Source organism: Sus scrofa, chromosome 6 (genome assembly GCF_054392235.1).
Source record: "Sus scrofa isolate SSC_HxYL_T2T_F1_AM1 chromosome 6, Sscrofa_HxYL_maternal_Yorkshire_Landrace_v2.0, whole genome shotgun sequence".
Lineage (NCBI taxonomy): Eukaryota > Metazoa > Chordata > Mammalia > Artiodactyla > Suidae > Sus > Sus scrofa.
The window spans coordinates 166,105,573-166,117,953 of NC_139388.1; the positions used below are offsets into that span (position 1 = coordinate 166,105,573).

Genomic DNA, 12,381 nt, shown 5'->3' on the forward strand with positions numbered 1-12,381 from the left:
ACTATACAATATTGGTAGAAAAACAGACACAGATCAAGAGAACAGAATAGAGCCCACACATGGAGTCAAAATTAATTTTCGACAAAGGAGTTAAGAATACACAGTGTGAAAAGGACAGTCTTTAATAAATGGTGTTGGGAAAACTGGACAGCCACATACAAAAGAATGAAACTGGACCATTATACCATACACAAAATCAACTCAAAATGAATCAAAAAGTTGAAATGTAAGACCTGAAGCCATAAAACTCCTAGATGAAAACATAGATGAAAAACTCCTGACATTGGTCTTGGCAATGAGTTTTTGGATTTGACAGAAAAAGCAAAGGGGACAAAAACAAAAATAAGCAAGTTGGACCAAATCAAACTAAAAAGATTATGCAGAGCAAAGGAAAACCATGAACAAAATGAAAAGGCAATCTATGGAATGGGAGAAAATATTTGCAAACCACATATCTGATAAGGGGTTAAGATCCAAAACATACAAGGAAGTCAAATGACTCATTAGCAAAAAATCCAAAAAACCAAATTAAAAAATGTGCAAGGGGCCTGACTAGACATTTTTTTAAAGAAGACATACAAGTGGGTCAACAGGTATATGAAATGTTTGTCAACATCACTCCCTGGCCTGGGCTGTTTGGCAGGGAAGCAGAGCATTTAATTCCCTCTGCATATCTTTGGAGTTCAGGCTAAAGGGAAGCGACAAGAGAAGCAGGGGAGGAAAAAGCTAACATTTATAGGGACCCACTGTGTTTCCTAGTCATTGATGTCTTCAATAAGAATTTAATTGAGCACCTCTCCTGTGCCAGGGACACTCTGGTTGCAAACAAAACAGAGGCCCTCTTGAGCTTACGTTCTCCTGGGGAAGACAGACACAGGCAAGTGAACAGGTAAACAGGGGACTTCGGACTTGTTTCAGCCTGGAGAGTGGATGCTGAGGGGGAAGGGATGGAGCAGCGCCTCCAGGTGGGGTGGTCTGGGAGCTTACATCAGAGATCCGAAGGGTGACAGAAGGAGCCAGCCTGTGAAGATTTGGGGGAAGACCATTCCAGATCCTGGCCTAGGACTTGGTTAGATCATCTCACATAATTCTCACAATCGCCTTAGATACAAAATCTTCCTTTTATAGATCAGGAAACTGAGGCTGAGTGGTGACTTGCTTGAGGAAGTGGAAGAGACAAATTGAGCCCAAGTTATCAGACACAAAATGCCCTTTGGGTGCTGCTTTTGTGTAGAAAATAAAGGCAAAAGCCCAGCATGTCAACCTCACAAAGGAGTAAATTGGCAATCCTGCGAATGACGCAGCCTTAAGAACAATTTTCCCCTTGAGAGGGTCCTCAGGGCAGACTGCCCTCTTCCACATCTTTGCCTGGGCCAGCTTCTTCGTCTGGAAATGTCCGTCCTGCTTCTCTGGGCCCATGCCCACCTGGACCTATCAACCCAGGGGGACCCGAGGCCCTGGCATACCCGGAAATGCCTTCCGGAGAGGGAAACAGGTTTACCCAGCATCACCTGGCTGCAAAAGGGCGTCATAGCCAAGAGGCTGGACTCAAATCCAGTCCTGCTGGTGACCCCTCCCCTTTCCCTCCTGTGCCCCACGGGCAGCTGTGCCCTCCCTGCCTTCTGCAGGCTGCCTTTCCCGCCCACTCCCTCTCCCCACTGCTCAGGTTTCCTTCTGGGAGGAAGAGCAGGTTTGTTTTTTTTTTTTTTCCTCCCTGCAGAGATGACTCTATTCTTGTGGCCATAGATTACTCCTGACACCTAATTACCGTATATCATCGTATCGTAAAATGATGATTGGAGGTGTCACTGTCCCAAATTTGCGCTCATAAAATACGTGTTCTTTTTGTTTTCCTCCTCTGCATTTGTCTGGGAGAAAAGACAGGCAAATTTATTCCAACTTTTCAGAGGAACTTTAAAGCACAGGAACAGAGGAGTTTTAGACGTGGGTGGTTTTAAAAATACCCTGCAGAGGCAGGAGGCTCCAGCCTTGCTGATTTTGTGTGGCCCCGGGGAGGAAATGGAGACCCGGTGACGATGCTGACTCCTTCTAACCGGCATGTCCCTGCCTTCGCTGGCCTGGCCAGACTCCCTCTCCCAGCCTTTCTTCCTTTCTGTCCCCCATCGGCCCTCCCTGCCCTGGGCCTCTCTAAGAACGCGTTGGAAGGTGGGGGGAAAGATTCCCATTCTAATGTCACCTGGATTTGTGTTCAAATCTTGCCTTTGCTGCGTGGCAGCCCCGTGACCTTGAGAACGTTACGCTGCTGATGGAGTCTTGGTTCCATCACATAGAAAACAGGGAATAGCAAATTCGACCTGGCCCGGCTACTATGAGGATTACAAATGAAACAACTGTGGAGGTAAAGCACCTACTAAGGGCCTGACATGAACGAGGACTCAACAAACGTTTGCTCCTTTTCCTTCCCTCGAAAAGTTCTCCTGCCTGTTCTTGCAAAGAGGGGCCTGAAGCCCTAGAACCACTCCTGACCTGATTAACCTTCTCCTTCTCATACAGGCTCAGGCTGCAATCAGGAGCCTAGGAAAACAATCGGGTTAAACTGGTTGGCATTTGGAGAGAGGAACAGGTGTCCACTTTGCCCTCCGAGAGGCATCAACAAGGCCATTTTGAAAGAACAAGCTTCTCTATCAGTGGGAGGAACCAGGAAAGTCAGCGTGGCCCATCACCCTCCCACAACGAGCTCCCTGCTGGGGTTTCCAGGCTCTTGCCCACATCTAATGGGGTTGCGTTGACTGCAGCCTGAGGGAGCCATTTAGGGTTCCCCCTCCCTCAGGCCTCAAGATGGGCCCCCAGCTTTCACACAGCAAATACTTCTCTTGGGTTATGGAAGTGGTTTTTAAAACCAAGACAACTTGAGAATCCAAACCAACCTGCAGGTGAGTTCCAGCTGTAGATGGCGGGATTGAGGGCCTCCAGGTGGACATCCAGGACGAAGAGGATGGCTGCCCTGCAAATACCTCACTTCTCAGGCTTAGCCCAGAAGCCACCCTGTCGGAGTGCCTTTCTCAGCCCTGGCTTGAGGTATTTTTTTCCTACTCTGGGACCTCCCTGTACTGAACTCTTGCCTCCACTTGACTTTGCTCAGTCAGCCCTGGGTCAGTGGTGATGTATGGGCCTGGGATCCTGACTCTCAGAGCACCCTGGATGTTCCTCAGGCCTGTTTAATGTCTGTTCCTCTGGGCTGGCTGCTTTACAAGGGCAGGGAGTCAGCCTGCTCACTGCTGTATCCACTGCCTAGTACAGTGTCTTGCACATGGTAGGTGCTCAGTGGATAAACACAGTAACACTGACCTAAGGTTTACTGCCAGGTACCGTTCTGAGCACTTTACATATATCATTTCGTAAAATCCTCACAACAATCCTATCATGTGCGTATATTATCATCCCAGTATAGTAAGTACGGCAATTAAGAGCTGTGATCCTGGAGCTAGATTACCTGCCTTTCTGTCCTAGTTCCACCACTCATTTCCTGTGTGACTTTTGTTAAGGTTCTTAACCGTTCTGTGCCCCAGTGTTCAATGAGGATAATAATCATACCTGCTTCACAACAGGGTTGCAATGTGGTTAAATGAGTTCCCATGCATAAAGTGTATTATTATCCTCATTTTGCAGTCGCAGAGAGTTTTGGTGACTTGCCCAAGATCACACAGCTGAGAGAGGACAAAGGCATGACTCAAATCCAGTTGTTTGGGCTCTAGAGTCAAGGCTCTTAACCAGCTCACCATGCTTTCTTATTGAAGACGAATCTGAAGACCTGGCTCCTTTGTGGGAACACTGCCGAGGTCTCCCCTCCTCAGAAACCTGCAGCTCGGAAGGGCGTTTAGGCGCCTTGTGCCGGCTCAGGCCCCCGCCTGTTTTCTCGGGGCGAGCACAGCGCGAGGTTCCCCTGCCCTCCCACCCGGCAGGCGGGGTCTTCCCCCCTAAGAGCGGCGCGGTCAGTAGGGGTCGCCGCCGTCCCCGGCCCAGCGACTCTCCTCTAGGCCAGCAGGGGTCAGCCGCGGCCGCTCTTGAAGTCTCAAGCCGGCGGCTGTCAAGCACGAAGCCCAGCCCTGCCCGGCACTGGAAGGACCCTTGGAGGTCATGCGCCCACCGAGGCACTATGGGTGTGTGTGTCGGGGGGGGGGGGGGGCGTCCCCATCCAAGGTCACCCAGGGACTCCAACTCCGTTGGTCCCTGGCTCTTCCACAAAGCCCAGGAGGCCAGTGCGACGTTGCTCTAGAAACCGGGAGGTTTGGGTCCCTGGAAGATTCCACAGGAGGTCTTGGTCCTAGTCCCAGTTTTACCACGGACGTGCTATGCGACGTTAGGCAGGTCATCACCTTCTCTAGTCCCAGTGTCCTTCCAAGGAGGGCGTCCAGGCGGCCGATGCATCCTGTGATTCTAGAGAGGGTGCCTCTTTCATTACGGCATCCCCCGGCCACGGCGAGTCCAGAGTTGGCTCAGCGCGTGTGGGAGTAGTAGGGGGTGTGGTGGGGGGTCCCATCCCCTTTCCCGAGTATAGCGCGGGGCTGGTTGGAGCGAAGTGCCCGGAATCCGGCAGGGGGCGCTGCCGCACTGTTCGCGGCTGCCCGCGCGTCCTCCCAAGGACAGTGTGGCCGCAGCGGGCGGCGCACCGGCAGTGGCTGGCTGAGTTCGGCCGCGCCCACGCTACTGCTGCCGTAGTTCCGAGACGTGGTCTGGGACTCGGGGGCGGGGGCGAGTCACCCGGCGCTCTTGCTGGCTCTCAGCCGGTTTCCTGCAGCTCGGTGTAGGGGTGTGGGTAGGGGACAAGGGGACAAGGAACAAGCGCAGGGAGGTCTGGCTTCACCTGCTGTGTGACCTTGAAAGGTCACTGCCCCTCTCTGGGCCTCCGTGTCCTGTCTTGGCAAGGAAGTTTGTTGAAGAAGCTGATGAGATATTGCATGTGAAAATGCTTTAAGAAATCTGAGGGCTGGGCCGGATTTTATTGAAAAATAGCCACACTCATCCTCCCAGTCCCGCACCCAGGTAGCAACCGTTTTAGCCCTTTTAACTTGTGCTGTCTAATGTTTACCTGTATATTTCAAAGTAATATGCTTATACCGCTGTTTCGGACATTATCTGTTGTCTTCCTGTTGGAATAAATGAGGAATTAGCTGTGTTCCAGCCCCAGTCAGTATACCTGGAACACAGTTTTTAGGTAACTCAGTGGTTAGCATTTCTTTTAAGGAAATGTGGCTTTTCATTTCCCCAAAAGCTCTCTCAGAACTGCCTTCCACTTCTCAGCCCACATCTTCCCCCTCGAAAACTTTGTCATGTTCCATATTGGCCGTCGGCTTCCTTTTCTCAGGGCCGTTGCCTCCGGGGCTGCCGTTGCTCCTTTCTCCAAGGCTTTCTCCCCATGTCCCTGTTTCTTGGTCCTCAGTTTATTCCCTTTTTGGGAAACTTCAACTGAGTCCTAAGAAATTGGGCAGGGGTGGGAAATGTTCATATATGTGGACGTAATCTGTATTCTACCCTTGTACTTGATCGATAACTCAGTTAAGCATAGAATTCTGGGTTGGAAATTATTCTTTCAGAATTTCCATGCTCTGCTTCATTGTCTTCTGTACCTAGAGTAACTAACTGTTCAGAAGCTTCATGCCTTCTGATTCCTTTTTATATATAACTTCTTTCTCTCTTTTTTCTTTTTTTTTTTAAGATTTTTCTCTTTATCCTTGGAATTCTGGAATTTCATAATGAGTGTGACAGGTTGTGACTTGCAATTCATTGTGCTGGTCCTTGGTTGGCCCTTTTCAACCTGAAGATTTGTCTTTCCCGTCCATGGAATTACAACATCTTTTCTTTAATAGTCTCTTTCTGTTTCCTCTCTGGAACATCTATGAATTGAATCCTGAACCTGATCTTTTAGGTCTCTTTTCCCATATTTCCCTTATCCTTGTTTTTCTGTTCTACTTTCTAGATGATTTCCTTAGATTTATGTCTTAAGCCCTCTATTTAATTTTTAAAATTCAGCTATTATATTTTTAACTTGCAAGAGTTTTTATTTGTTCCAAGTTCTCCCCCTGCTGTGCTCCCCCTCCATGAAACATAGATATAGCCTCTTCATTTATCTCTCTGAGTTTATTGCTTAGTGGTTTTCCCCTCCTGTTCCCTGGCTTATCTCTGTCTCCTCTAGTTTTTCTGTTTTGTTTAGTTTATTATAGTCTCTCTCTGGCTGTGCATCCCTCTTCACACTGGCGTTTTCTCTGATGCTTAGTGGTCCTAGGCTTTTGTTGATAATTAGGTTAAGGGTCCAAGAAATTATTGGATGTCCTGTGAAGGCAGTTGGATCAGTCTCCTTTAAGGTGGACCAGGCAGGGCCTGGCCTTTTAGTTGGGAGACAGATAAATATCACTGAGGGATGTTCTTTTCTCTGAGACTGCTCTGCAGGGTGGGATGGATGTGGTTAAAAGCATGGGATCTAGAGCCAGACTAACCTGAGTCTGAATCCCAGCTCTGCCACTTACTACCTATATGACTTTGGACAAGTTATTTAATTTCCCTGTGTCTCAGTTTCCTATCTTTAAATTAGACATAATAAGAACATTATCCCATGGTTTGTTGAGTTTGTAAAGCTCTTAGCCTGGCACATAGTGATGGGTCTGGGGGTCACTGCCTGCAGCCTCATTCTCTACAGAGTAAGGAAGAGGGCTATGGGGGTCTGACTGTTCCCCTGGGAAGAGTCTTAGTAAATCTTCCTGTTTTCAGCCCTTTCTGGCCTCAAAATCTCATCCTTCTCCCTGCGCTTTGCCTGGCTCAGCAAGGCACTTGGCTTTCTTCTCCGTGATACACCTTCTGGAGGTCTTATCTGACTCAGTAGAAACTAGCGCAAGTTTAATTAATCAAAAAATTGTTCCAAGCCAGACATTATTAAAAAATGAAACATGCATTGCAAACATTTTATTTTAACCTAAAACATACAAGTGCCTATTCCCTTTTGAGTATGGGCATGTTAACTGGAACTCTATATAACATCTTTCTTGCACAAATCCCAATGCATAAAGCTTTGTCTACCATTTCTTGGTCTGCATCTTTATAGTGCAGCTAAACTTAAAGGAACTTATGGAACAATCTGAGCGCAGATTTTTTCTAGATTTATATAATTTCCTCCCAATCTGTTACAATTGCTTGTCTGTAACTCATCTGAACATTTTTAAAATAGCAATCTGCCTTCACTGAGTTTTTCCCAGGCATTCAACTTAGTTTCATAAAACAACTCCCTTTTCACAATCATATTTTATTGGTTTATTAATATTAAATTGAATCACATAATTACAAAAGCAAGTATAACTGGCATAAACAGGTTTGGGACTAAGCAATTGTTTCTGGGAAAGCAGATGAATTAACTGGAGGAGATATTATACATGGGTGTTCTAAGGAACCTCTACCACACGGTTATTCAGCCTCTAAGGTTTGTAGAGAGAAGGCCAGGGCGGCTGTTCTGAGAACGCTCATTCAGTGGTGGTGGTGCAGGAGAGCTTAGGTTCACCTCGCTGCAAAATAAGTACCATTCACTCCTTCACCCCCTTTCAATCTTATGGAAATTTGCTGAACTTTCTCATCCATTATGACTCTGCTTCTTTCTTCCTGTCCTCCGGGTTTATATCTTCTTTCCTTATTGTCATTTTAAGGGGAGCGGGTATAGATATAGAGGGGGAAAAGATAAGCATTAGAATTCAAGCTGCCATTTTTATCCAGACCATTCTCTGTTGTTTAAGACTCCCAACATCCAGTGAGGGGCAGAGACTATTATTATACCCACAAAGGTCACACAGCTATAACGGACAGAAGCAAGCTTCAAACTCAGGTCTGTCAGAGGCGGTAGTGGACACCGGGGTGCTTTGCCTAGGTCTCTCCAGAGTCAACATGCCATCCTCCAGCTGCTGGGCAGTACTGGTTGCTGATGGCTCAATGGAAATTGCCCTCGGCTGTAGGAGCTGCCTCATCCTCATATATGCTTCAGCTCAGTGGAGCACTGGGGGCTAGGAACTGGCCTGAGGGGGTGTAGTGGCCCTGCCCTCTTCCCTCAATTAGGAGGATTCTGGAGGGTCACCCCAGCTTTAGGGCTCCTTGTGGGGGCTGCTGAGATGTCAGTTGCTATTCATTGTGGGTCGGCTTGTCCCTTTGCCCAGTTTTAGGTGTGTCTCCAGAGAGGATTCCCCAGTAAGCTCTCTGTACACAACTCCTCACTTGAGAGCCTCTTTCTAGGAAGCTCAGTCAGTGTAAGGCAGAGGCTGCAGTCTGTGGTTTTTTGCTGCCTTGTCAGATAGTGGAGATTCTGAGCTTCCAGGTTGTCTTGGGGCAGGATTCACCAGGAGGGTGAGGAGAGCGGGCTGAGGGTTGCCGGTAGAGAGCTTGGGCCCCAGTGGGGCTGACACCGTGCAGAAGGGGCAGGGATCCCACATTCCTTGGTGTGGTTGGAGGGCAGGGCTGTGTGGTGGGTGAGGATCTGAGCAGGTGGGTGCTGTGCAGGTCTGGGTCCTGGAGGGATTTACAGTCGGCGAGGGGTACAAGAGGGCTTTACACAAGGAGCAACATGATCAGAGCTGTGATTGAGCGAGACGAACTTGACTGCAGGATGGAGGGGCAAGGTGGGGGCAGAGAGGGCAATGAAGAAGCTGCTACAGTGGTCCAGGAGAGCGAAGAGGAGGGCTGGTTCAGGGCAGTGAGGATGCAGAGATGGTCCTCAGAGACTGAGTGCTCCCCAGCAGCACCCCAGTCTCTACCACCCTGCTCTTTTTCTGTATGTTTAAATGCACCACATAGTTCACTTGTTATGGTTATTCTCTGTCTCCCTCCACTACAATATAAGTTCCACAAAGGCAGGGATTTTTCTCTGTTTTGTTCACTGATGCATTGTCAGCTATAAGGGAATGTCTGGCACATGGCAGGTGCTCAGTAAATAATGTTGGATGGATGGATGGATGGGTCCTTGTGAGGTGTGAGGGACTGGGACATGGCATAAGGGTTTGTCCTTTGGCATCTGCCTGGGTGGATGGAGGGGGCTCCTTGGTATGAGTTTGGAAGAAGGGGCTCCATTTTGCAGGGGCTGAGGGGAAGACATGGGTGGTAGGGCGACCTGTTTATGTCTAGCAGGTCTCCATCCTTGTAGACTTGAATTATTCTGAGTTGCTAGGAGTTATGGGTTTTTCACAGGTGACCAGAGGGCTTGGTGTGCAAAGAGGCTGCCATAGGTTTCTAGTTTAAAATGTTGCTTGTCTTTTGCTTCCTTGTCCCAGTCCCTCTCAGTTCCCCGAGCCCTGAGCTGGTGGCTCTCCTGCGAGGGTGCTCTGTGCTCGGTGGGCTACTTCAGGTCTCTAAGCCTCAGTTTCCCTGTCAGGTGAGGCAAAGTCACTTCTCTGAGAAGCGCTTCTGCCCCCTCGTCAGGGTTTCCTTCCTTCTCTCATGGTTTCCAGGGTGTCGAAAGCTGCGTCACCTCTGAGTCACCACGGGATTGGGGAAGCTGTTTATCGCAGATGCAGAACTGGCTTGTGGACAGGAAGAAACACGGGGCAGCGAGGAATAACTGCTTTCCCAGACGGGAAGCACAGAGGATGGAGCTCTCCGTGGCCGTGTCGCAACTTGTTTGTGTGTTTCGTTTTGACGTTTTTCTTAAATGACCCAGAAATGATCTTTCCAAGATGCACTGATTCTGCCTGGATGCCTCAGTGAGGGAGTGTGGCATCTCAAACTCAAAGTGTGCCAAAGCCAGCTCGTCACCGCTCCTCCCCAGCGGCTTCTCCTGCTCTCAGTGGCGTCGCCGTCCTCTGTGGGAACCATTGTGATTCTCTCCTGCTTCTGGATTCTTTTTCTCCTGTCGTTGCTACTGCTCGGAAATATCTTTATTTTGCCTTTGCTCTTTACAGAAAGTTTTATTATGGGAAATCCAGACTCATACAAAAATAGAGAATGATACAGGAGAGAATAATGAACCCCTGTGTACCTGTCAGCCAGCTTCACAATTATCAGCCCATGGCTTGTCTTGTTTCACCTACTCCTGCCCACTCTCCCCACCCTTCCATGCCCCGAGATTATTTTAAAGCAAAACCTAGACTAGACAGCATATCATGCCTGCAAATATAAGGATGCATTAAATTATATAACTATAGACACAAGCTAATCACAAAAAGACAAACACCGTATGATGACACTTACAGGAAATACTTAGAGTAGCCAACCACACAGGCACAGAAGGTAGACATAGTGGTTGCCAGTGTCTGGCAGGTGCAGAGAATGGGGAGTTATTGTTTAATGGTATAGGGTTTCAGGTTTACAAGATGAAGAGAATTGTGGAGATGGATGGTAGTGACGGTGCACCATGTTACAAATATATTTAATACCACTGAACTGTTAAAAATGGTAAATTTTATGTTTATGTATTTTGCCATGATAAAAAATTGGAAAAAATACATAACTATAATGCCATTACCATTCCTAAAAAAATAACAAAAATTCCTTAATAACATCAAACATGCATTTAGGGTTCAAATTTCCTGAGTTAATTCATAATTTTATTTCTTTTAAATTCTATTTGGTTCAGAATCCAAATAAGTTCTTTATGTTACAATTGGCTGAAAGTTTTTTTTTGTTTGTTTTTTCTTTTTTGTTTTTTGTCTTTTTAGTGCCGCACCCACGGCATATGGAGGTTACCAGGCTAGGGGTTGAATTGGAGCTATAGCTGCCAGCCTACGCCACAGCCACAGCAACTTGGGATCCGAGCTGTGTCTTTCACCTACACCAGAGCTCATGGCAAACCTGGATGCTCAACCCACTGAGCGAGGCCAGGGATCGAACCTGCGTCCTCATGGATGCTAGTCAGATTCGTTTCCCCTGAGTCATGATGGGAACTCCCCTTTAGTAGCAGATTTTGCAGTGTCTTCAAGAATTGAGGAGAGGTTCCTGATTATAGCATCACTTCCACTCACTCCTAAGCAGGGACTTGCCAAAGGCGGTGAATCCTGAATCCTGAATGCCTTCTGGTGGGACCCTCTATACTTGATGAAAGTTCAGGGTAATGGACACATGCGGTGTTTTTGTTTGCTCGTGGACAGTTTGGAGGCACAGCGGGATAACCTGAGAGGCATTGGCAAGTGATGTGCCAGCTATCTGGGCATTCATAGGCCCAAGGGGAATGATAACCATTCCACTGTCATTTTTTTCTTTGTTCTTCAGCTGGACTCGTATAAAGACTAACATCCTTTCCTAAACTATTTGGATTCCCTGAGGTACAGTTCGTACGGGAAAGGCAGGGTAAGTGCTTGATTCTTTCCATTTATTTTCCATTTTAAAAATGATGAGTTGGTTCCCTAACATTATCTGAAGATGAGCAATGAGATGGTTTGGTCTCATTATGAACTCATGGATTTAAACAAATGTGGCGTGTTTCAATCCATTTCAGTTTTTATCTTTATTGATGCTCAGATGGTCCCATCCGTGGTTAAGGGGAAACATCTTCAACGAGGCTCCCAAGTCCTCTTGATTATGACCTCAGTAGTCTCTGCCAGCTTTCCCGCTTTGGGGAATGGCGGGCTGCTCCTTTTTGTGTGTTTCTTGTCCCAGACCTGCGATCAGCCATTTCTCCAAGGGCTTGGGGTGAGAAAGGGTTCCAAGTTGAAAATGCTACTCATCTATTGTCTCTCTTTCTTTTTGGTGGGAAAAGATATTTAGAAACCAGTCTGGGTACTAGGGTTTACATTATTTTTTAATATTATATTGGATACCTACAAAAATAGTGTATACCGTAATAATTATGAAGCACCATAATAAAATGACTACTAATCAGCCACCACCCATTTTAAGAATTAGAACATTATCAACATTGTGTCAGTGCTACCTCTTTATCTCATCCCTCAGCCTCCATCTAAGAGGGTGGATTGTATATTTATCCTTCTCTTGCTTAAAAGAAGTTATCACATTTGTATGTGTCCTTAAATATACATGTTTAGTTTATAGGGGTTTTTTTTTGAATTTTATAAGAATGATATTGTGAAGTATGTTCTTCTGTGCTCTTCCTTGCTTTTACTTAATGTAAATCAAAATAAATCTTAGAAATATCCTATTGGATGTTTTTAGCTATAGTTCACTTATTTTCTATGCTATGTAATATTCCACTGTGTGACTATACCATACTAATTTTATCCATTCTCCTGTTTGTGGACATTTGAATTGTCTCTGGTTTTTTAATTACAAATATTTTGCGAAGATAATGCTGTTACAGGTATTTTTGTTCATGTTTCTGCTATGCGTATCCAAGAGTTTGTCTAGGGTAGTGGTTATCAAACATTTTAGTTTCAGGATTCCAAAGAACTTTTGTTTATGTGAGTTGTAGCTGTACATGTTTACTACATTAGAAATTAAAACAGA

At 46.7% G+C, this 12,381-nt stretch overlaps 1 long non-coding RNA gene across 2 annotated transcripts in view; it reads left to right on the top strand.

Annotated features, from left to right (window-relative positions):
- The window catches only part of LOC110261422 (uncharacterized), a 154,670-nt gene that overhangs the window by 7,111 nt on the left and 135,178 nt on the right, over positions 1-12,381 (top strand). For both annotated transcript variants that reach the window (XR_014808373.1, XR_002345502.2), the window contains exon 2: positions 11,191-11,268. This is a non-coding gene — a long non-coding RNA (uncharacterized LOC110261422). The remainder of the gene's footprint in view (positions 1-11,190; positions 11,269-12,381) is intronic.